This window comes from Argiope bruennichi, chromosome X2 (genome assembly GCF_947563725.1).
Source record: "Argiope bruennichi chromosome X2, qqArgBrue1.1, whole genome shotgun sequence".
NCBI lineage: Eukaryota > Metazoa > Arthropoda > Arachnida > Araneae > Araneidae > Argiope > Argiope bruennichi.
Window position 1 is genome coordinate 18,088,608 of NC_079163.1, and position 26,112 is coordinate 18,114,719.

At 26.9% G+C, this 26,112-nt stretch overlaps 1 protein-coding gene across 4 annotated transcripts in view; it reads right to left on the minus strand.

Moving 5' to 3' along the window:
- The window catches only part of LOC129961056 (transient-receptor-potential-like protein), a 263,627-nt gene extending 243,614 nt beyond the window's left edge, over window positions 1–20,013 (minus strand). For all 4 annotated transcript variants that reach the window (XM_056074861.1, XM_056074865.1, XM_056074862.1 and 1 more), the window contains exons 1-2: window positions 19,860–20,013; window positions 19,551–19,698 (exon numbers count right to left, since the gene is read on the minus strand). The gene's annotated coding sequence lies outside the window, so the exon portion shown is untranslated. The remainder of the gene's footprint in view (window positions 1–19,550; window positions 19,699–19,859) is intronic.
- Between the last annotated feature and the right edge of the window lie 6,099 nt (window positions 20,014–26,112).

The following is a 26,112-nucleotide window of genomic DNA, read 5'->3' on the forward strand; positions in this document are numbered from 1 at the left end:
TTGCAAAAATGTAATACAATAATTTTTCCTCTTAATTCTTACCAATTTGTTTCTCGATTTGATTGCGCACTATAGATTATTTCATGGTATAATTATATTCCGTGACATACAAATGATATTTAAATTCAAAAATTTAGTAATAAAATGAATCGAAGAAAAAAGAGCTGCTTCTTAAAATGTAATTGCACGCATAATTTTTAAATTAAAATCATTAAATTTTCAGCAAAACTGCAATTTCAGAAGTGAAAAAAGTTCAACAGCGGGAAATGGGTTTATTCTTTAAAAGGGTTTCAAGGTGAAACAAAATGTTCTTTCTGAACTCTGAATAGAAATTTAAATCCTTAGCATTTATTTTTTTAATTTTGTTTGATCCGAGCAATATATAATTTCCTACTGAGACTCTCTAAAATAATCATGGAAATATGTATCTTACGGAATATTTACCATTGAAATGCGCATATTTTAACTCCTTATTGCTTATATTGCTTCATGATATTTGTTTAGATACAGGGGTGCGTGCGAGAGCGTGTGTATCTATATGTGTATTGATATATATTTGAATTTTTAAATACAATTTGAAGAAATAATAACCTACAACTACTCAACTTTCCTATGAAATTATATTTTGAGCTTTAATTTTGAATTGAATTATTAAGTACTTTCTCAGCTATCTGATGTAATGAAACTAATTTTAAATTTGACAAACAATTGAACAGAAATGCTAAACTCATTTAAATTTGTAATTCCGACTTAAAATTCTTGATGTTGGAAATATGATATGAAATCTGAAATTTGAGAACCAAAATTTATTTTATTGTAATAAATATTAAAATAAAAGTTATTATCACATAAAGCACGATTACTTATCTATTTGTGTATGCACACACACACACACACACATATATATATATATATATATATATATATATATATATATATATATATATATATATATATATATATATATATATATATATATATATATATATATATATATATATATATATATATATATATATATATGACCAGTTAAAAAGAGAAAATATGCCAGATAAATAAATTATTTATATATCAAATTTTGATACATTTTATTATAATTTACACCTGCCTTTTCATGTATTTATTCCATTTAAATAATTTCAATATAAATAATTCAACAGCTTTTCAAAGACGCTTCTTTGTTAAAATTCGAAAGGGAAGGAAAATACGGGCTGTATTTTGCATCAAAATGTAGTATTTTAATACAAGAAAGGAAATAAAGCGAACTGCACATCTGGTTTGCTTCAAAAATCGTTAAAAGAACATTAGAGATAATTTCCAATAAGGAAGAAATGAAAAATAGGAGCGAAAAAGGGTTCTTGAAGTTACTTTTCCCCAAATTTAATGATATTCAAAGTAGTCCTTTTATATTTTAAGGCAATTTCGCTTCGACGGAAACAAAATTCAGTTCTTTACCTATAACAAATAATTTACGATTTAAGAACAGTTGTAAAAAAATCATGATTAAAAAGTTCAGAAATTATTGCAATCTTTCATTTCAGTAGAAAATTCTCATATAAAAGGAAAATCATTCAGTTGAGATTTACTGTGCATTTAATATTTACTGAAACTTGAAAAATGATGTAATAAATTTAAATTCTGATTTATTGACTGATTTTATGTTTCGTTTATTTTATCGGAATATTGGGATTTCAATTTATTTCTAAACGATAGTCATAGATTAACATTTAAGGCAAATTAGAAATAATCCATTCAAGATTATATTGATATGGTATTTTAGATGAATATATTTTTAGAAAATGGTACTACTAATTTCCTTCAGAAAATCATTTAATTTTAATTTTTTAGATTATTTAAATTAGTGAAGAATCTTAAAATATTTACTTAACTAAGAATTTAATATAGTGCAAACATTTTAAAATGTCAGAGATTAGTGTTTATATTAGAACCTTTTAAAATCTGTTTATATTCAAATATCACTAGCAATAAATTTAAAAATAAAACCATTTTACAGCACTTTTATTAGTGTATTAAAAATCTAAGTTTTTATTTTGATTATTTTCTTCTTTTTAGCTTTCAGTTTATAATTCATCATTAACTATAAATATTATTATTCTAATCAATTAACTGATAATTAAATACTACAAATATTACAGCATTACACTGTCACTAAGAGCACTCAAGTGTAAAAATTTCAGATCTCTAGCTTATCTGTGAGAGTGTAAAAAATTCGATTGCAATATTAATCTTTACTACCGTAGAAAAAAATCAAATCAAAAAACCGCATAAAAATAATGCTCCCTAATTTCCTATATAAAAAGATTCAAAAACTTAAATGTTAACTAATCTTGAAAATACCTCAAACCATTCATAATAATGTAGTCGTATCATAGCCAGCCACTTGTTCTCCAAAATTATATCTTTCAATGTTTCAACGAAAAATCTGTAAAACATGAGCACATAAAATAAGCGCTTTACAACATATTTACCGCAAATCGTTTAAACTAGCTAGACATCTCTGTACAATATTTTGTTGATTCAATGGTACCGAGAGTTGATTGACGCACCAAGTAATTGGTTAAATTACCAACACATTTTTAGAAGTTATGTGAGAACTAATGGAGAACATGATCAGTTGACGGAGCATCCCTCGTCTGTCAAAAGTCCCGTGATGCTGACAAAAAAATCACCTGAGCTACTATATCGCTCCCCAAATTCCCTCACATTTTCAACTGACACACATTTAACTATCGTTATTTAAGAGACACACATTGTTATTTAGGGGAAGTGAAACAGTCCCTTCTTTTATAAACACGGCAGCGATAGTTTGTAAATTAAAGTTGCAAATTTTCCTGCAATTGTTTCAAAAAATTTTTATCCTTTGGTTATGGTAACATTTGTTCAAGATTTACTCATTTTTTCATAAAATCTCACTCACGCAAATGAACTCTTAAAACTGTTTCTCGACTTCGGATCAGAATTACTCCAAAAATAAATTACAACGCATGTCGAAATGATGCATAAATAAAGATTAATAGAGAAAAGAAGGTACTATTGAGGCAGCTGAACAGCTGTTTCTTAATAATATGTAAAAAAATTCAGAAGTTGTTTATTGTTTCACGGCTTTCTTTTTATTCTTTTTTCCCTCTACCGAATATTTTTTTTTAAATATCGCCTTAATTAGCAAAGACTTCTTGCTGTTAAAATTCTCTTTAAAAATTTTCTTTGATTTTCTTGTTACATATCAGTTATCTATATAAAAATAAATTTCCTTTTCAAAGAAATATAAAAATATTTTAGACTATAACTTGAAACAACAGCTATCTTTTTACGCGGGAACGAAGCAAATTAAACTGACAATATCGTATTTAATATTTTTAATTGCAGAAGCTTTTAATTGCTCTTAAAATCTGATATTGAAAGTAAAAATGCTTGTTTAATGTCAAACAATTTTTACGATTAAATATTGCAATCATTAAAAAATTCAAACACAAGATTTTGATGAATCTTCACTATTTTTGCAATTGCAGATTGCAATAGTAGGATAGATTTATTTCATTGTGAAGGATTTTTTAAATTATATGATTAAATAATTTAAATACCATTTTTATGAAGCGACATTTGCTTTAAAATAATGCAATGTTTTTTAGAATAAACGTACTTTAGCAACTCAGAATCCTTCGCAATTTCGTCTTTTTTACTACCATAAAAAATAAATGCAATCTAAATTTAGCAATTTTTTTTAAATAGTTAACAGCAGAATAAACACAGCTTTCTAATTGCGCAAAAAGTTCTTGTAGCAAGTAGTTCGGCGTATTGCCCACTTCACTCGTATTTACATCGAATTACAATTCGTCTCTTGCTATTCCAGACGGCCTAACTTTTTTTCCCTTATTTTTTTTACAAATCTCTAAGAAGCGTTTCTTCTTTCGAATCTTCCCCTTGCCCAAGCCAAGCTCTCCTCGTGTTTTCCACAAAGAAAATTTCACCTGCCTCTCCTTCTGAGAGGAAAATCGAGGTGGAAGAGAAGGAGGGGAGGAAAAAGAAGAGATATACGCGTTTTTTCACAAGAATCACAAATGCCGAGAACATGACAAACATACTGAAGTTTGTTTGATCAATCCATTGCATTCTATATTGAAGTGGATTAAGAAGAAGAGATAGCGCAAAGTATAAAAACGAAAACTTGATGGCGTAAGCAAAAGAAAGCTGAAAGTTTCGTTCCAGGCATATTAATGAATTTTCAATATTTCCCTATGTATATGCAAATTTTTCTAGCTTTTAACTGTTAGGATATGAAGATTATTTGGTAAAGCAAAAAATAGATGAAACAATAGCTGAAATGTTTTATTTGAACTAAAGTTGCTGATGCATGATATTATATTTTCTTTAAGTTAGTGCAAGTATTGTTATAATGCAAAACATCAGCAAAACCTCAAGAGGAGGTATAAAGAAAAAAAATTATTGTCATTTAACATTAAATGACAAGATTTTATCTTCTTTCTTAGTTGTGTCTGAGTGGCAAATTTTTAATCAATATTTCATAATTTAGAAAATTATTTTTTCTCGATTTTTTTCGATTGAAAATTTTTTTCAATCTATTTCGAAAAAATAAAAGGAAAACGAATTTATATATAATTTGCGCTTAAGTTACTGCTGTTATTATAAGTGTTTAATTTTTTAAGCACTTTCAATTTACAATTAAAATATATAATAATTCAGTATTCATATACAATGTGAAATATGTATTTCATAGAGCATACTGAATATTTAGTACATTAGCGCATTTACTAATTTTTAAAAATTAATTGAGACGACAGAATTGAATTAGAAATAAGGCTCCCTAAGCAAAAAATAACAAAAGAAATTATGGCCAAAAACAGTTCAAACGAAATATTTTGCACAATTAATACTACATGAATATATACAAAAAGGAAATAGTAAATATATCATAACAATTTAATTATATTTGTGATGAAATAACTGTTGCAAGGTAAAAATCTCAAAGCAGCAAAAGAATCTGCTTCGAGTTTGCAGATGATTTGATATTCAAAGTGGTATAGAATTCAAGTTTCCAAATAACCCTCCGACATAAGTCTTGTCTTGTAGTTTTAATAAAAAGATGATGATTTAAAAAGTTGATTATTTCAGATAATCATTGACTGTACTTTGTTATGTCTTTCATATCTCTTCGCCAGTTGATCATAGTTCAAAATTGTAAGATCCTTTCTAAAACAGCCTCTATCGAATGGACCTTGAATGAGACGTTAATAAAAACTAATCTTTATCTCCTCAAAAGAGAGTCGGTTTCTCTTTGTTTTTTTTAGCTCAAAATATGTCGTTAATGCAAAAAGCAGACAAATAAAAGCTTGTTGCATGTTTACTTCCAGATCGTACAGGGTCCATAAAGTAGCAAAAACTCAAAGAATTGCATCCGATCATCACAGAATTGTACGTTTTGAACGGTGAACATTACAGGACTGAACAAATAATGCCATGCCATCTTATGCGAATGTATAAGATGCAAAATTAAAATTTGAATCAATAGTTAAAATTTACTTCATACGAAAAAAAATAGCAATTAAAAAAAACTTTTCACTTTTGTCTCTATTTTTTTTTTTTTCTTTCTCTCCTTTAAATTAGTTTCAGACATTCTCTGAAGTTGCTCTCAGTTTTCAAAAATTTTACCCATGCAAAATTCAAATCTATTTATTAAAACACTATTTAGCATTCATTTCTTCCGTTAATGTTTTGAAATAAGTTTACTATTAACAAAATGTTTCACAATTAAGTCCACAACTAACACACGGTATAGTGTTTCCCCCCTTATTATTTAGACTTTATTTCTGTGTGTTCGTCTACATATGTTTGCATATATATTTTTATGCTTTTTGTATTTGTATTTTGAATATTTTATTTTTAATTGATTTTGCTTCTCCAATTGTATTATATAATTTATTGTATATTCCCATTAGTGTGTGAGCAATTTTGTTGTAATTTTTGTTTGTATTTGTGTATTTTCTTGTTTCCCCCATTTTTCTTAGCATTTGTGAATACGTCCTTTACATTTGAAATTTCTTTCATTATCACTTGTGTTCTGACTTACGTTTGTAAGCCTTCTGGTATACTTGTTGGCACACAAGGAGTTTATAAATCGAGAATTTTAAAAAAAAAATTAACATACGGTTCTTACAAAGAAATATTTTAATATAACTTCAAAAACAGAATCGCATTCTTATCAGATTTTTTATGTATCAAAATGAAACTTTGATCATTGGAATTTCGTGAAACATTTTATTGTTAAATTCTTTTTATCATTTTTCGTTGCTAAGATTGCCCGTTTACATATTTCTTCCTGTAATAAATAAAGTCATTGACGAGCGTCAGACAGAAAATCTCGTTTTATTGCTTTTTCGAAGACAAGGAATATGGAGAGAAAATGTCGTAATCTTCAAAAACTTCCACCTCGAAATTGTCCTGAATCTCCATTCTTTAGATTCCTTTGGGCCAGGAAAATTATTTTAGGAATTGTATCTTCATATCTGTCCCATTTATATACGATACGATGATTAAAAAATGGGAGAAAAGATTTTTTGTGTGCAATTTTAGCAAGAAATTTGCAGTTCTGCTTCAAATTTTTGGTCGTATACTTCAACAAAAAGACAGAATGTCTATGTGTATACAAAATAAATACCTCACAATTTAAGCAATTCGTTGAATGAAACATGGCATTAATCTTTTACACCAAAATTGCAATGCATCAAATATTGGAAAAAATTACCAAATGGGAGAGATATTGGTACAAAATGCATACTTGTTTTTCTTCTTTGTATTGCAGAATTAAGGTTAAAAATATACCAGATAGTGAGAAAAATAAAAATGTTGGTGTAAAAATAGCCCTGTTAACTTAAGAAAGAGATAAAAATATTTTAACTAAGAGTAGAAGTTGGAATGGTTTCCTTCAAAGATAAAAATACATATAAATTTAATTTTTTTGTATTTAACTTCTCTAGTTATCTAATGAATACTAATCTTACTACGAGATTTAGTTTAAGCAAGTAATTTAACACTGTGCATCATTAGCAAGTATATACTTTTGGATGTACTTTTTGTATACATTTTACCATTTCAAAACTATTTCCAAATTTCTCGCCCAAATGGAATTTCTCACACTACATAACAAAATGGAAAATCTGACTAGAAAAATACGGGAAAAGCTACCAAAAAGACATGGCTGAAATCATCCGTGTCAACATCTTTTGGTTAAAGAATGTTGGTTGCTGTTTTGGTTGGTGAAAGGAATCTCTTAGCCCCAAAATTTAGCACCCACATTAATTGTCTCTGGAAGATGGTCTTTCTACAAGGCGAATCATTTGTTTGTGCGATCTTTTCCTGAACAATAGTTTTTGTCTCACATCTGCTTTTATCATCCCATTTATCACATCGGTATTTTGTTCGCCATTTGGAGCGTTTGTATTTGCCTTTCTACGTGTTTTTTTTATATGGTCTTGTTCCATATTTGTAAAGATAGAATTTTGTAATAGATTTTTTCAGATGCCTCCTGTTATACTAGAGTTCTGAAATTTCGTATGGTTGTGTGTTCATAAAATGAATGCATTATTTCAATATTACCAGTCAGTTGCTTGATTGAAATAAATTCCTTTCTGTACGGACAACGCTTTCTGTCAGTGGTTTTGAGAGAATATTAATTTAATAATTCCATATTATTTATAACAATGAATTATAAAACATTAATTGTCTCTGGAAGCTGGTCTTTCTACAAAGCGAATCATTTGTTTGTGCGATCTTTTCCTGAACAATAGTTTTTGTCTCACATCTGCTTTTATCATCCCATTTATCACATCGGTATTTTGTTCGCCATTTGGAGCGTTTGTATTTGCCTTTCTACGTGTTTTTTTTTTATATGGTCTTGTTCCATATTTGTAAAGATAGAATTTTGTAATAGATTTTTTCAGATGCCTCCTGTTATACTAGAGTTCTGAAATTTTGTATGGTTGTGTGTTCATAAAATGAATGCATTATTTCAATATTACCAGACAGTTGCTTGATTGAAATAAATTCCTTTCTGTACGGACAACGCTTTCTGTCAGTGGTTTTGAGAGAATATTAATTTAATAATTCCATATTATTTATAACAATGAATTATAAATGGCAGAGTACAAAATAGTAAATAATTAAAATAAAAAATATTCACTTTTTAATATGGTAGTAGCACTGCGTTTCTGAAAACGGTTTATATCACGCATATGCAATAAAAAATCTTTTTTAATATCAAATTATAGGTGCTCAAATTGGGGGAATATTTATGAGTTATTCATATGAAACGAGTCTATTTGGATTACTCAAAGTCTTTTTAACACTGACGTATCTGCTTTTAAAATGCCGATGTCTTTTCACTTTTCAAAATGGCATATTTTAGATATCAACAACTTATAAAAAAAATTTTAAAATATGTTTCAAATAGTATCTTTAAAAAGAAAACTACTGCATCCATATGTGATGACTTGTAATATGATTCATCAAAATAACTTTAATATAAAATAATATTCCTTTCTACATTTTGTGAAATTTAAAGCCATTTTCAGTTGCTAATCACCACAAAATTCTTTTCTTGTTTATTTGACACTTCTTTTGAAGCTATACAAGGACAATTTCGATAAATGGCTATATGATAAGGACAATACTTGGTGCAGCTTGACATTATCTTGCGTCTTGATAATGTTACTGTTTTAAGATTGAAATTACAACCTTGATTGACCGTCTACAAAATCAAGACACAGAGGTCATCGTGACATAAAAATCAATCAATAGATCGATGAATCACTATGTTGTTTTATCTATGGATATAAAAATGCTGTTATAGATTCTAGAAACATTTCTAGTTGTATCAATATTATAGGTAATATTTATTCTGTTCAGTGATTTCTAAATTATGCTAATTTAGTTTCCACTGATAATTTTATTAAGATATAATTCCTCTTATGGATAAATAAAAAAAGTATAAAAAATAGATAAAAAGTATGGAAAATTCAAACTCTAGATTATGATTATCATAAGTAAGCCTCTACCGAAAATACATTCCTGCGGTGCAAACGATATTATTGCAAGCATCTTTTTCATTTCCTATTCTATTTCAGATTTTTGTGTCATTGAAGGAGAACAAAACAAATCTTATTTTCTTCTTTTTCCAAGAAATAATGCATATATTGTGAGGCAGTCTTGAGGAAAGTAATTTTAACGCTCGATGTTGTTTGTAGATGAAAAGAGCCCACGCATAAAAGAATATTTCAATTCAAAAGCCTTTCTCTGATTGTTATTCTTTTCAAGTTCTTAATTGCAGCGAAGGAGAGTAATAACGAAGACATGATTATCATTTCAGGATTTGTTTAGGCATAAACTATATTTATTTCTCATTGAGCAAAGCAAGGACTATTAATTTCTCGCAAATAAAGGAAAATTTTTGAATCACAAAAATTTTCCTTTGTTTGTCATTAAAGAATGCATAAGGTGAGTTTTTACTCGGTAAGGTAATTAAACTTAATAAATTATGCGGAAATAATTATTATTATAAAATAATTCTCTTGTAAATTGTCATTAGCACAATTTTAAGATTACTGATTCACCGAAGAGGTTCAAGTTCATGTTTATTTTTAATACCGTCTTATTTTGTTTAATCCTTCATTTCTTAATCTATTAGCATATAACATTATTTGTAATGTTTTCTGACTTATGAAATTGCAAATGTAGGGATAAGTCTACATGCGTAAAGACGCGCATTTTTTTTACGTTAAAAGTTGCTGTTTTACTATTAAATTTCAATAATTTAATAATTTATAAACAAATTAATATTAATGATTAGATTTTTTTATTAAACTGGTTGGTAGATATATTCAATCAAATAATTATAGATTTTCTTAAAATTTCAATATTAGGAATTAATTCATTAACTTTATTGTTTTTCTCTGAATTTTTTACACTAGTTTATATACAGGATATCCCAAAAATGCGACTGTCCTTCGAATATTTATAATATAAATAATTTATAAAATATAAAAGAAGTTCCATTTCTAAAGTTAATAAATACGAATTTAAAGTCCTCCGGCCATTGGAATTTTAATTACTCAAAGCAATATTTTTATTTTTTTATCATACTATTTTCTTATTACAGTGATTTATACTAAAAATTTTATTCTTTCATAAATATTAACTAAATAAAAACAAGTGTAGTTACTGAATATCCAAATTGAGTATATATTTTCGAGGCACCTTGTAGATTTGAAAAATTAATGTTAAAAATTAGGAGATGTTGGATAAAATTTTCGATTAAGATTTAATCATTCTTCTCGATTATAAAGTAAGCTATATTTTGTGATATTGATTGCAATATAATAAGTACATACTGAAGTAAAAGAACTTTATTTCTTATATTATTACATTTTTCATATGTGGTTCATCTTATCAATTCGAAGAGTTCAAGAATAATTTATTTAATAAGAAATGTCTAGATTTTATGACGCATAAAAATTTGAATATTGTGAATTCACCATAGAATTTTTCTTTTTTTATATATATTTTGAAAGGTAAATTTTATTATGTACATATTACTTTTATTTCTATTCTTTCTTTATGTATTTATTCTTTATTTTTTACCTATTGTATTTGTGACTACCTTAAAAATAAATTCATAACCCCCCCTCCCAAGAAAATACATCATAAAACAGATCTTCTTTGTCAAGAAAATAGTGAACACTTTTGCATTTTAAAGGTAAAGAGTACATTTATTTGAAAAATAATGTTTCTGTGAAGCTACTGCATACGCCACTGATTTTATTTTGTCCTGCGCATGAGCATTATACTTTAGAAAAATATTCTGGATTTAAACAACACTGCAAACAGAAATCTAAAAAGCAACTATTATTTTTTTAATGGGAATATACTACAAATAATGAATATGATATTCTTTAAACTTTGCTGTTTTGTTTCAATATCCTTTTGAACTATGCATCATTTTCACATTCTTATTCGATAATTATTAATACAATAGCCATGTAATAGAAAAAATCCTCAATATTTAAGATATGTGATTTTGTTTGGGATGAATTTTTAGAAAAACTTTGTAAAATAGTTAATTTTTTGAATTTTGCATGAAATATATAGAAAAAACATCTATGAAACCAAATTATACCAGTTAAATGCCATTTTTAAAAATAAAAAAAAAATTGGAAAAAAGAAGGGGGGGAGCCCCCCCCCCCTTCTTACTGAAAATAGATACAACGTAAAAACCTTCTAGTTTAGAAGTTTGTGAAATGATTTACTCAAACCGGGCAGAGATCTTGAGAAATATATTACCAAATTTTTGAAATTGTAAAATAAAATATATTTCTAATCAATTTTTAAATATTGGAGTTCAATTTTCTACATGATGCATTAAAACAACCACAGAATATTTCTAAATGAATCGATTACTTTTTCCGTAATTCAATAACTGCAGAAAATATCGGAAAAACTATTTATACTGAATTTGAAGAAAACAATATTCATTAGATTTTAATCTTTAAGTTTTTTCGTAAAAAAAATTCAATCAAAACTTAGAATCTGAGAAAACAGCGTTAAAATGTACATTATACAAATACAAAAACCAATGCAGTTTCTGAAACAATGAACTTAGAAATAAAATTTAAACGATTTTATAAAGAATACTGTTCAGAAATTAAGAATATTTAATAAAGAATATTTGATATATTCACAAAAATTCGACCTTTCAACTTAGTCACCTATATCAAGAGCTATGTTTTTTAATTTACTTTACATTCACACTTTTATGATTATGCGTTTTTTCCTAGCGCAAAGAGTTGAATACATTACATGAATACTTTTCTCTGAAATATTTCAATTACAGAAAGATTACTTTTAAAATTCATTTTTTTTCCTTTGTTACATTTAATAAATCATAAATTAATCTAAATTAACCATGTTAGGAAAAAATTTAATGCTATACGTAAATCATAAAGTTCGGAAATTCCTCTAATGTTAAAGTAGCGAACTAAATAGAATCTGCTTTAAATATCTTAAATTTTGAATGTAATTCAAAATACTTAATAATAAAAAGTCAGTTTATTTTAACATCTTTTTGTTTGAGACGTAACTTTATATGAGTCGAATTCTCTCACAATTGAAAAACTTTTGTCGTTGTATGCAAAACATAAGATTTCTTAAGGTCTCTTTATATTAACATACTAAACCAAATTTAGCAAATTTATAAATGACTGCAATTTTGAAAGAAAATTCAGATATTTAACACTTCAAAAAAGGCAGACGATTTTATCACAAAAAAAGGCAGAAGGTTTTAACACTTAAAAAAAGGCAGACGAGTTTAACACTTAAAAAAAAGACAGACGATTTTAACATTTTTGTTTCAGTTCTTCTGTAAATATTTTTTTGTGATTCTCCTATCCATCTAGAAATTAAATCAACTTCATTGAAATGGTGGTTTTCTATCGACTGAACTGAAGAAAAGACATTAATCCGAAGTTAAAATTCGAAAAGAGAGTTCTTTCTTCTAAACGAGCACTTCAAGTTTCAATATTCTGTACAAAGTTTATCGATGGAACTAGATGTCGTTCTTCGAAAGATATGGCACGTTTCGGAATTATTAAACAGCCTTTGAGCTCCTCCTTTCTACATTGCAGAATAAATTTAATTACAAATTGATCCAAAATTCAATGAGCTGAAGATAAAAGTTTGTAAACATACCTGATACATTTATTACATATTGCGTAATATGAAATCGTCGAGAAGGAACGAAAAGTTGTAATTTGGTTTGATCGCGAATGAGTATGATTTTTATTGCGGTTAAAATTTTATTACATTTTCTGGGGATTTTCTAATCAGGCAAATGGTGGAAACTTATAATAAAAATACATAAACGGAAACAGAGTTATACAAAAAATTGAATGCAATAAAAGCTTTAGAAAAAATGTGAGTTTGTTCATTTTTAAATGGTTGATCAAGAATATTTTACCAATGCAACTATTATTTTGTACATATTTTCAATATTCGTATATTTAATTGGATTTTTTTTGTATTTCAATGTTATTAATTGCTTTTGATAAGTTTAATCTAAAAATGATTCAGCCAAAAAAATCCTCAAGGTTGTTTTTACAATATTTTTCTTTTTTGTTCATTACAGAATTGAATGAAAGGAGAAGTTTCAGATGAAGTGTGGGGTACCTAAAACATTTCCTATTTCTTATTTATAATTCGAAGTTCTAAGCATTTTTTCTGTTTAACTAAAGAAGTATTTTAAATTTTCATTTATGACTTTTAAGAATTTGTTCCTGCAATATTTCAAAAATAAATCTAACTTTTATACTTCTTCAGATATTTTTATTATAATTATTTATGTAATATTTGACATAATACGTAATTTAATATGTTATATAATATAAAATACATGTATTTTTATATTTTTTTCATGAATTTTTCGAATTTTCGGTTCATTACGCTATTTTATTATTATGATATTAAAGTAATGTCTAATCGTGGTACTTTTCTTTTCTTGCATTATATTAAATGCCTTAAGTTTAAATTAATTTTTTAATTAAGTACCTAAAAGCTAATTTATTAATTGAGTATTTAAAACTGATTTCTCCAGTTTACTTCCCACTGTAATATTCATCAAATACGCTGAATGATTTTAATATAAGAAACTTTGCATTATTTCATTTCAATTTTTGAGAACGTTTCGAAAATACAATTTAAAATTTTAGTTATTCTCAAAATTTAAACAAACACAGCATTTTTAAAAAAATGATTCGAAGTAGTTTTATATTCATTCAAATTATTTCAATTAACAACATTAATTGAAAAATTGTGAAATTAATGTACATCTTAGCGATTAAAATGCTCAAATCGCAATGTGTAACCATAATAAAGCAATTTTAAGGAATCTGCATATATGAGATTTATATAAATCCTAAACTAATTTCCCTATAAACCAGTGTTTGAAGTTTGGTTGCTGAACTAAAAATTTACGTTTAATTTTGTCCGTCTAAGCCTATAAAAGTTTAATTTGTTTAAGTGTCAAGTTGCAAAATAAATATGCCATCTTATATTCCTATTTTGCATTTTATGTTATAAATTTTATGAAATGAAGCATAAAGCATAACACACTCAGAAAAAATGAGTAAAATATATAAAATTCTATGACCTTCTTTTCAATGAGAAAACTTACAAACCTTTTGTCGTTATCATGCCTACCATACAGACTAAAAAGTGACTCCAGCAGACTTACCTGAAAATATTTCTCCCTTTTTTCAACCTGGATCAGGTCCAAGAATTTAAAAGAACTTTTAACGGAGCAAAACACAAATCAACTGGACCCAAATTTTAAGCCAGAAAGCAATGGCAAGCAGAAATGTAGACATAATAGTTATTTATTAAGAGACTGTTCAGGTATTTCTCATTGTTATAGTTTAAATGAATATACTACATAGAGCAACAAAATCTTTAAAGAATTTTTTTTTCATCTATATTTTGAAACAAATTTGAATAGAACTACCGATAAAACAAAAACAAAAACAAAATCTTTATTTAAAACAGTAGATGACCAGCAACTCTTCTTAACTTTAATGCTACCAGACATACTTTGGCTTTCAAATGAGTGCAAGATATATTGAAATTCCGGATGGATAGTACCGTTTTCCATGTATTTTATGTGTTTATATCGATGTTTTGCCGCTAGAAGATCACTTTCGGAATACAAATAGGTTATTTTACCATTGATACTCAAGGTCTGTTCTTCGTTCTGTCCATCCTTTCTTATCCGGGACAAGAGCTTCATCTTTTCTCTTGCTTATCGGAAGAATCTAGTATGATTTTTTCTTCTTTATGGTTATTTACCAAAGTTATATTCAAGAATAACGAAGGATTCAACATTTTTTTGTAATTTGTGCATTAATTACACATGAAAACAAGTAATTACAATTTGATATATATAAAGAAGTTTATAAAATAATTTCCAGTGATTGCTGCTAAAATAGACTGATAGCTCAATCTCCTGATTTTCAATACTTTATTTTAAGAGTATTTCATCATAAATTTAAATATTGCTTCAATTTTCACATATCCGTTTTATTTATGTACTCAATTTCAATTTCAAAAAGAGTAAAAGACATTTTATTATTGAGTATCATGCTTACGATGATATTGCTGCATTAATTTGCATTATTGACAACGCTTCGCAGCTAATAAGGGAATAAATATTACTAGATTAAATTAAACACAATTATAAATTTAAGTTTTAATTTAAAAGTTAAGATTTTTTGGAAATTTCTTTTGGAGGATTTGTCCTTTTTCATCTTTCTTGCAGCATTCTTTTAACAGAAACCCAGTCCCTATTTTATGAGATAATTTTTTGAATATTAACCATCGGTGTCCTTAAGTATGCTGCAACCATCACCTAAACTTGCGCAATTGTTTTGTCTATAGATAGCTTCACGAGTTCCTGATTCTTGTCTTTTTTCCCCCATTTTCCCAATTGTTGACTGATATTGTTGCAATCTGCATATTTCAGAATCCATTTAACGATACAAATACTTTGTTTATAGTTAGTAATTTCTGTTTACATTTTTACTCAAGGAATACATTTTTTACATATGTATACCGTAATATTGATAATTCAGACTTGAAATGTTTTAATTTTATTGTTTCAAAATATTATTTCTGTTATTATATGTTTAATTATAAAATAAAATATGTGGATAATTTTTTTGTCTTTCTCTAACAGAAGGCGTTTAAAAATCGTATTTATATCTTACATATTATACATAAAGAAACTTGATAGGGAAGCATCAAAATTAAATCCAGTTTTTTCAAACAATAGATCTTTTTAGATAATCAACACATCTTTTAAATTAAGATTCCCGTCTTTAGCTTCCTTTATTTCACTTATATATATTCTTCAGAAATTCTTATTATAAATTATAATAAAAAGCATTGATCGAGCAACATATTTATTTAATTATAAAAGACTATAAAAATTTTTTTAAATTATCACTTATCAACACATTAATGCACTGAAAATTACATATAAAAATCATTATGTATGGAAACACCAAAATTAAAATCCATGTGCAATAATAACAAATTTTTATTCGATAAGAAATTATTCCTTTCAATGTTTTTTTCTTTCTGTTTCATTTGCAGATTTTTTTATACAACAAATATTTGATGGAGTAACAGGATTAGTAAATTACCCTTTTAACAAAGAAAAAAAGATTGTAATTTATTTTTTTTTACGAATACTATCTAAAATTTGGGTATAATGTCTGTTAATGACAACAACACATTAGAATAGAATTTTATATATATCGGAATTTTTATCTTCAGTTTTTTGTTTTTTTTCTCATTAAAAAGGAAGCTAAGAAATTTTTATCTCATCATATGTATTACCTAGCTTCGACACAATAATTAAACTGGATTGAAAAACATCGAACGTGTAATAGAAAGAATTGGGCCCTTTTCTAAAAGCTTAAAAAGAAAAGTTCCGGTCATCATTTTTATTAAGCATCGTAACAGCTGCTCATGAATTTGTGCAAGTCTCAGCATTTAAAAATTCTGCTACTTAAAATGTTTATCCAAAAAGCTATTGAGAGTAGCAAATGTAGATTATTTCAGCCGTTCATTTTTAGCAGCATCATTATTTTCACGTTCTTTTGCTTTGAGTTGAAAAGAAAACTTTTCAATGAAACAAACATTGCTGGTAAAAGAATGATCATCTGTTTCTCTTTTGTTGACAAGTTCTGCGCGAAACGATTTCGCACTCTTTAAAGAAAATCTTTTTTCGTTTATACATCCGTAATACATATACGATGATTCAAACCACATTTTGTCTGGGCGTTTTTTGAAGCCGCACTTTTTGTGATGATAGTAAATCAAAGCGCGATCTACTCGCGTTGCTTAATTTTAGGTAGAAAGCTTTTAACTCAATTGCGTGCATTGTAATAGAATAATTGTTCCCCGCTCTAATGCTTGTTTTAAATTAGATATTAAGCAACTCGCAATATGAATTAATTTGTACAGATTTTAGCGCACTAACACAATGTTTTTGTAACTTTTAAATATAGCCATCTGATTTTAAAATAAACTTTTTTATGCTATAAGGCCATCATATCCATCCAACCATTTTTTTCTGTAGCTGCATGAAAAAACTTTACCAATATGATTTAAAGCAAAGCTACTCAAGCTATCTATTTAGAACATATTTCATTGATCCTTTTCCTTTGCTAATCCTTTTTAAAGTGGAATAAAAGCCAAGACCCTGTATTCTTGTAAAATAATCTTGCCGTGACTACAAAATTGAGAAATAATTGAAAATTGAAAATAAAGTCGCATTTAATATAAACTAAAATGAAATTTAATTAAAATAGCAATTTAACAAATCTAAATAAAATATTTCAAGTTATGATGATTTATTTTCGGATATTTTGACTACAAATCGTAACAAATTTAAAATAAATAAAATTTAAATAGATTGTGTCAGAAATTTTATGTCTCCACTTGTGGTTGTGGATCATAGCCTAGAGAGCCTTAATCAAAACCATACAGGTAGATTTTTTTCTACACAAACACACACAAAAATTCAAAACATAAAAAAAATATTTGTCATTGAAAGAAGAGCAACTGTATGTAAAAAATGGCGAATTCGTTATTTCTTACAAGGCTTAGACAAAAAACAAGCATTCACTTACAAATAATTAGAAGTCATATAATTTTGAAATTAAAAATTAAAAATAATTTACATATTCTAATTACAAATAGATATGATATTCAAATTATACATTCTTTCCAATCGATAAAATAACAAAAATTTTAAATTAAAAAAAAACTAATTGTAAACGAAGCGAAAGAGGTGCGTTAAAGTTCTCATTTGATTTTTCAAAAAAAGTGCAGCATGTCAGTTCTTAATCTAACAGAGATGCTTAATAGAAGATTGTGTTAAAATAAAATTATAAAACGTTATCTTAAAACAAAATCCATGTGTAGTTTGTAGTTACACTTCATAAGAATCATTATTCAGATGAACATTAATATTATTTTTAAAAAAATAGTGAAACCATAAGCACTAATCGAATACTGCGCTGAGTAAAAATATCAATAATTTTTTATTAATATGGTGAAACCGCTAATCAAATACTGCTCTAAGGAAAATATCAATAATTTTTTATTAATATGGTGAAACCGCTTCTACAGACTTTTATAATCTCGTAATTCTGAAAGTTTGCGAACAAACTATTTAATTAAATATACACAGTTTTATTTAAGTAATTATACACTTTATGGTGATATTTTCCATATGAAAGTAAAATAATAATAATAATATCTAAAAAAATGTCTGAAATATTTTAATTTATTTTCATTTATCATTAACACAATATTTCACCTGTTTGAATGAAACCTTAAACTTGATTTTCCTAGGTAAACTTCCTGCAGGAAGCATTTTTGAATTAAAAACAAAATTTTTAAATTCATATAAGAATAAAAACACTTTTTTTTGTATCGATGAATATTTACAATAAAATTTCACTATAAAATACTTATTGAAAACACGAGTTTTTACATTAAAATCTTGTATATTAATCTTGTATACATAAAACTCCAAAAACAAAGAAATGCTGAAAGGAATTTAATTTTTTAATTAAAATTCAGCTCATAAATTCTACATGTTTTTCATTCCTAAACATAATTATTCAGAGGTATTGTAACTCACAATCAACAATTCTCTTTTCTCACTTTATATTATATCAGAATAATTTCAAATGAGCTAAATAATAATCAAAACCGGAATAAATATATTACATATTTTTTCATAGAAAATAATTTTTTTCTGCAAAATTACTAGAAGGTAATTTGCAGCCATAACCACGTCTTATATAAAAATAATTTTACATTTATAAATAAGCATTTCTAGTATAAACAGAAAGATAGGATGTTTTGTCACAAAATAATCAGCAATATATTTGAATCTTTCATTTAATCAATTTTTTATTGTTCCATTAGAGTTTATTAATTTTAAAAAAATTAGTGTTACAATTTTTAATATTTTGAGTTCATATTCTGGTCAATCAGTGCTTTTTTTATGAAAGAAATCCATTTTTATTTAAAAATATTTAATAGGGTTACAATTTAATTATTTAGAAATTTTTCCTACAACTGTCGCTTATTTTTTTATTACAAGACAAATAATGGACATTTGATTAGAGCGGATGCAAAGACCTTCCAAATTCCTGTTTTTTTTAAAAATCAGCAATTTAAAAGTTATTCTGAAACCACGAAATGATTAATCTAGAACTTGCTTAAGAATTTTTCCAATGAAATCAATTTTTTTTTCTCGAATCAGAATTTTTTTTTAAAAATACAAAAAAGTCTATTTAATTCAAACGCTTGTGTAATAATATTTTGAAACTCCATGATTATAATGGAATATAAAATTTAATTTTGAAAACAAAAGTAATGACTTTAAAATTTACCTTAAAAACGAATTTGTATTTCGCCTCACAGAAAACTGTGCCTTCTCCACCCACGCAAAGTTGGGAATGATGTGAAACACTTTACATCATCAGAAAAATCACTGTCAAATTATTGTCTCTTGAATGAACCCGCTCTAAAATTCCGTCACTGAAAAAGAAAAAAAAAATAGTTATTGATCCAGCGGTTCTATCACCTGTCCCAAACTGTTGCTAAAATTACAAAACCAAACACCACGCTGCCAAAAATAGTTTTTGAATAATAAAATTATTTTTAATTGTAAATAATGTGTGACATTCAAAAATTCATACCTGGAAAGCCGTTCTTGCAAGTATAATTGTGGCTTTTATGTTAAAAAAAATCGTTCTTTTTCAGGTATTTCGCGTTCCCAAACGAAACGCGAAGAACACGAAGATGAGCATCTTCGGCGAGCTACGATTAGCTATCGTAGTGGAAAGGAACGGATTGCCGCGAACCCGGGAAAAGGGTTGCCGGAATTCAAATTCACGTTTTATCGTCGGTTTGGCATCTGAACATCGACGCCAAATGGAGATAAATAAGGAAATGTGTGTTTGAAATGCATTGACGCGCGTGCGTTAGAATATTCCATTCATAAGTGATTTACAGTGACAATGAATTAAATTAGATAAAACATGTTTATTTCGACTTGTTAATGTCTTTGGTTAATTAGAAATGAGATTGTGTCACTTGAATAGAGGGAGATTAGGAGCGAATAAATCTAATTTGGCTTTTTTTTTTCAAGTTACTACAAGCGCTGCTCTAAAAAAAAGTATAAAATCGGATTGAGAGAGAAATTTTAATTTTGAATAATGATGAATCGAATAATATATTTTAACTTAGAATTTGTTTGTAAATTAGTATCTAATGGCATTCAAGATTATCTATCACATTCAAGTTATTAAGAGATAACAGTTCTAATCAGAAGCGGTAAAATTATTTACCGTGGCTATTTCAAAATTGATTAGTTTAGTGATGACTGTAGATCTCACAAACTAAGGAAATATTAACTACATTTTCTTTCAATTAAATATTGATGTCGAATTTTTTTTTAAATCGATGTAGACTTATATATATATATATATATATATATGTTTGAGAAGCCCTTAGTATGAAATTGGGAGTTTTTTAGAACTAATAAAAAAAATATGTTTTCCTTAAAGAAAATGTGATTTACTTCCCAAATATTAATTTTTTAATTTTCAGCTCTTGGTTTAAATAATTTATAAACTACTCACATCATTTTTTGTTGGGAAAATTCCAATGAAAAGCGTTTATATCATTTTTATTTATAGGTAAAAAATGAAAAAAAAATTATAACATTTTTATTTAAAATTTTTGAAGTTTCATTTTCTCTCTTTGATTTCGAAATATATTTTTTTCTTCATATTTTAATTCCGTTTTATGTCTGGTATCATTGATTTCTTATTTTTTTTTTTTTTTTTTTTTTTTTTTTTGCTGCAAAAGTGGATTTACTGAATTTCGAAAAAGCAATAAAAAATCTTACTCCATTTATCAAATACAGTGGCTTCAATACAAAAACAATTATCCTAAATAATTCATTTATGAAATATTCTATTATGTAAACACTAAGATGATATCAGTTTTCCGTAAATCTTACATTTCGGTATCTTTAGTAATATAAAAACAAATGAACAACAAAGGGTTTAATCCATCAAGGCACTATCTTCTAAATTTCCAAAATAAAGAATATATTTGGCAAAAGAAGCTCGCATACAACAATGGAAAAATACACAAAAAAATCAAAACAGAATTTTGAAAAAGATTTCTATTCGAAAGAATTTCTATCCTGCTTTTCATTATAAAAATTATAAAATTATTCTAAAAATTCTTCTTTCAATTTTAACATTTATTCTAAATTCCTATTTCAAAAATTCTAAAAAAAAATCTTCTATTCCAAAAAAATATTATATTCATCGTTAATGGGAAAAGTAAGTTTAAGTTTCAAATCTTAAACAATATGCAATGAAGGGTTAAAACAACTATTAAAGATTTATTTCATAAAAGAAGATTAAAATACCTAATTAATTAATTATTTCGATTTATTTATTTAAATGTATTATAAAAAAGTATTATTTTCTATTTATTGGAGGAAGAATATCTATCAAAGTTAAAAAAATTGGAGAAAAATGTATTTGAGACCTAATGTTTTGCTCAATACACGTAAGAATTTAATATCTTCCTTGTTGCATAAGTTACAGTACAAACGTTTAAACATGCAAGGAAAATTAAATAAATAAATATTTTTAAAAACTCTTTTTTTACTAATGTTCTAAACCGTAGAAAAAGTGTATCAGTAGTCTCGGATATCAGAACAAAAAACATAAAACTCGCTGAAAAATATATTCTAAATATAAAAATATTAATATTCTTCGTATAGAAATATTCCTTCGTCACATTCTTATTAAATTTCTATTTTTTTATTAATGATTCGGAATTTTCTTTTAGCCATAGATAAAAAAAAAACTATACATAGACAATCTATGCGCTAGAATAAAGACTATATATTGTATTTTAAATTTATTTTGATTTCTATCAGCTGATCACTTGCAACAATTCAAGAGCAGATGGATTTTACTTATAAAGGTATTTCGCTTCAATAAAAACACATTTAGAGCACAGCATTTTTATTAGCAATGAGAGCTTCTTCTGTAGATTAGATCGGTTCTTCACACTTTTGAGTTTTTATTTCTATCCTTTAGATTCTTGTTAATTTTTTTTTCTATTTCTTAGTATACTAATAAATAAAATTTTTTGTACTTTTTTTAGTTGTATTATTTTCAATTTATTCTTTGATTTATAATCCATCATTACGAATACTATTCAAATATGTAAACATCCTTTTTCAAAATTACTTATAGGAGCATCATTTTTTTTGGAATAAACTTTATTCGAATAATTCACTATGAAGTTCTGAAAATTTTATAATATTGCACTTTCATCAAGAGCACACAACTGTTGAAAATTTCATACACATCCAAAACTGAGTAGAAAATCGCATAAAAAATCCATCAAATATAAAATAAGTCATATTAAATAAAAGCTATAAAAAATAACATAATTGAACAAATAAAAATTTCGTAAAAGGAAGCAAAAAATCAAAACACTTTCGATTTCCGAAAAAAAAAGTCAAAATGATCAAAAGCAGGATTTTACTCATTTTGAAATCAAATATTTTTAAATGAAAAAATTAAAAACTCTGCGTGCTCTTTGATGATCTTGATGCTACTTATGAAACAATAGTGCATTTGCTATCGATCATCCTTTCCTCATCATCATCAGGATCATTGAGATCCTGAAGCAAACCTTTTTGGTCTTAAAATAAGCGCACGCCCTGGAGCACCTATTTTATCTACTAGATTTAATCATCTGTGATTAATATTTATTCTCGTAACTAAAATTGTTCTGTAAATAAAAAAAATTCTTCCCTGACATCAAACAGATTCAAAAATATGACATATCGCTCGCAGAGTTTTATCAAAATCAAATTTCCATGCTTTCCTTGTTCCATGCTTCGTTATCTGATCATGCTACTGCTTGAATGAATGCAGAAAAATCTCCCACTACTAGAAAGCCAGTAAAGCCAATTCCGAGAATTCTGGGGAAGGGTAAATAATTATGGTTTATTGCTTAATTACCCCATTGCGTAGTGCGGTTAACTTATACGGATTGGACAACGACTGAAAACAAATATTTAAATCGAATGATTTACATTTTTTAGAAATTTACTTTTAGTAAATGCAATGCAGAAAAATTTCCCAACACTAGACAGTCAGTAAAGGTAATTCTTAGAATTTTGGGGCAGAGAAAGTAATTGTAGTTTTTATTTAACTATCCCTTTGGGATAACATTGTGAGGTTAACGTATGCGGATTGGACAATGACTGAAAGCAAATATTTAAATGGATTGATTTACATTTTTTAGAAATTTAATTTTAGTAAATGCAATGCAGAAAATTCTCCTGGAGCTAGATAGTCAGTAAATGTAATTCTTAGAATTTTGGGGCAGAGAAAGTAATTATAGTTTTTTATTTAATTATCCTTTGCGTAACATTGTGTGGTTATCTTATGCAGATTGGACAATGACTGAAAACAAAAATTTAAATCGAATGATTTACATTTTCTAAAAGTTTAATTTTAGTAAGTGCAATGCAGAAAAATCTCCCATCCCAAGACAGCTAGCAAAAGCAATTCTTAGAATTTCGTGGACAGGGCAAAAAATTGTAGTTTTTGTTCAACAATCGCATTGCTTAACATTGTGTGGTTAATTTATGTGGATTAGGCAATGACTGAAAATAAATATTTAAATCGAATGATTTACATTTTTTAGAAATTGAATTTTATTAAGTGGAACAGCAAAATGGGAGAGTTTTTAAAAGTTTCCAATTAGTCGGCCAGAGAAGATTGCAAACTTTGCGACCATTAAAAGAGCACTGCTCTCCTCAGGGACCGCACTACTGACTGATTTTACAAAAAGTAAATGCCTTCGTTTTCTTGTTTTTGAGGTCACTGTAGGACAAGCGCCGGTTTCTTGCCGTGTTAAGTAATGGAATAAATGTCAAGTTCAAGAGCTCTTTTAGCAAAAACAAAACAGGTTCTTCATCTGATTTTTTGTGGAAATTTTAAGTTAAAGAGAGAAACATTGAGAAAGAAGCAAAATATTGTGTATTTAATAAAATTATCCAAAACGGCCTATATACAAGAATCAAGGAGATAGTTATGTCTTAAGTCTCTGAATTTAAAAATAATTTGAAAGCTAATAAATCGAGTTAAGCAGTGAACTGATTGCAAAGAAAATTTTTACTTGCAGTCATAAAATGCACATTCATTTAAAAAATATTATTTCACTAAACACATCAAATAACTCTTTAACTTCTTAAAGCTAATTTATAACTCCTAATAAATCTGAACAAAATAGAGTATTTTTCACTTAATTACTTACATTATTTATCTATAACATTTTCACATACTGATTAAATACATAATATCAAATTTTCCGAGCAATGTAATAGTAATATTTACTATGTTAGTAATAAATAGTTGTATGACTGCTAAGTTTGTGTTTTAAGCGGAATACATTTTAACAAAATTTATATTAAAAACCTCTGATACTTACCACTTATCAATATCTTCTTGATAGAGATAAATTATATAAAGTTTCCTAAGCTTTGCTTTAGCACTTTATGATAAATCAGTTTTCCATACTTTTCAGTGGATAATATTACACGTTAACATTACAGTATTCTCTGCTACTTTTCAAGTTTTTAATTTATCATTCAATTTGATAACAAATTCAATTTTACAAAAGCTGTTATTTTCTGTCATTTTCTGTAGGAAAATCGAGCAGATCAGATTTCAAATTACAACAATAGGCTTTGAAGTGCTGAAAGCAATTTCGAGCATTCACAATGTTAAAGAAATCGTTTCTTTTGCATTTCTAAACACAAATTTCTCGAATATAAGAATATTTTGGAAACAAAGAAATAGCTTTATTTTGCAATTTTTGTGAGTATATCACGCATTCAACAATATCGCAACCAGCAGCTTATACAATCAGAATTCATTTCTGAAATTCGGGTTTGGCCGCAGTGCCCTTGGTTTCAGGGTCGGTGTGTTCCAAGTTGGTTAACCCGCTTCCACTCAAAATCCACGGTGTATGGGGCCTGGTGCATATCAAATCTGATGTTATGAGTCCCAACGATCGAGTGGTGTGGTGCGAAAATTTTGAGAAATGTTGTTAGCTGAAATGTAGCCTTGGTCAACAATTCAAAATTACAAGATATGATCCAAAATAACTCTGGTGTTGCATTTAAACTAAACATTGTAATTTGCGTGCCGCATTTAAACTCAACATTGCATTTTGCGTGTTGCATTTAAACTAAACGCTGCATTTTACGTGTTGCATTCAAACATTGCTAATATAATTAAGTGAAAATCGAGTCAAAAATATTTAAATGGATTCTTTTGATTAATATTCAAAACAGATATCTCATGAAGAAATGATGAGTTCTACGAGAAATATTGCTAAACTAAAATTTACTAGTTTTAGAATTTGGAATTGCAGAAGGGGAAGAAATCACTGAATATACTAAATACAAATAAGACCAGAAAATATCGCGCTTTTTTCTCTCTCATTTTAAACCTCTATTTATCATCAAAAAGGAATAATAGAATTCCATAAAAGCTTGGAATTATTGAGAAAACCTATTGAGAAAAAAGCAAGAATTATTTTCAATGAAAAGAAAACCACTTATTATGAAATTAAGACATAAGAAGTTGTAATGTGATTTAAGATTTGGTGAATATAATAATTAAGCATTAATCGGATACTTTTACTAATTTTTTGAGGTAGGATAAATTTATTCTTTTATTTTTAAGCTACATAAGAAACAGAGAGCAATAAATTCAGTTAGATGATGACGTAATGTGAGATAAAGCCTACTGCGCATAGTTTTTGCAGATTCTCCCTTTTTGAAAATTTATTTTTGGTTTAATATTATATAACAATATTTCTGATTTTCTTAAA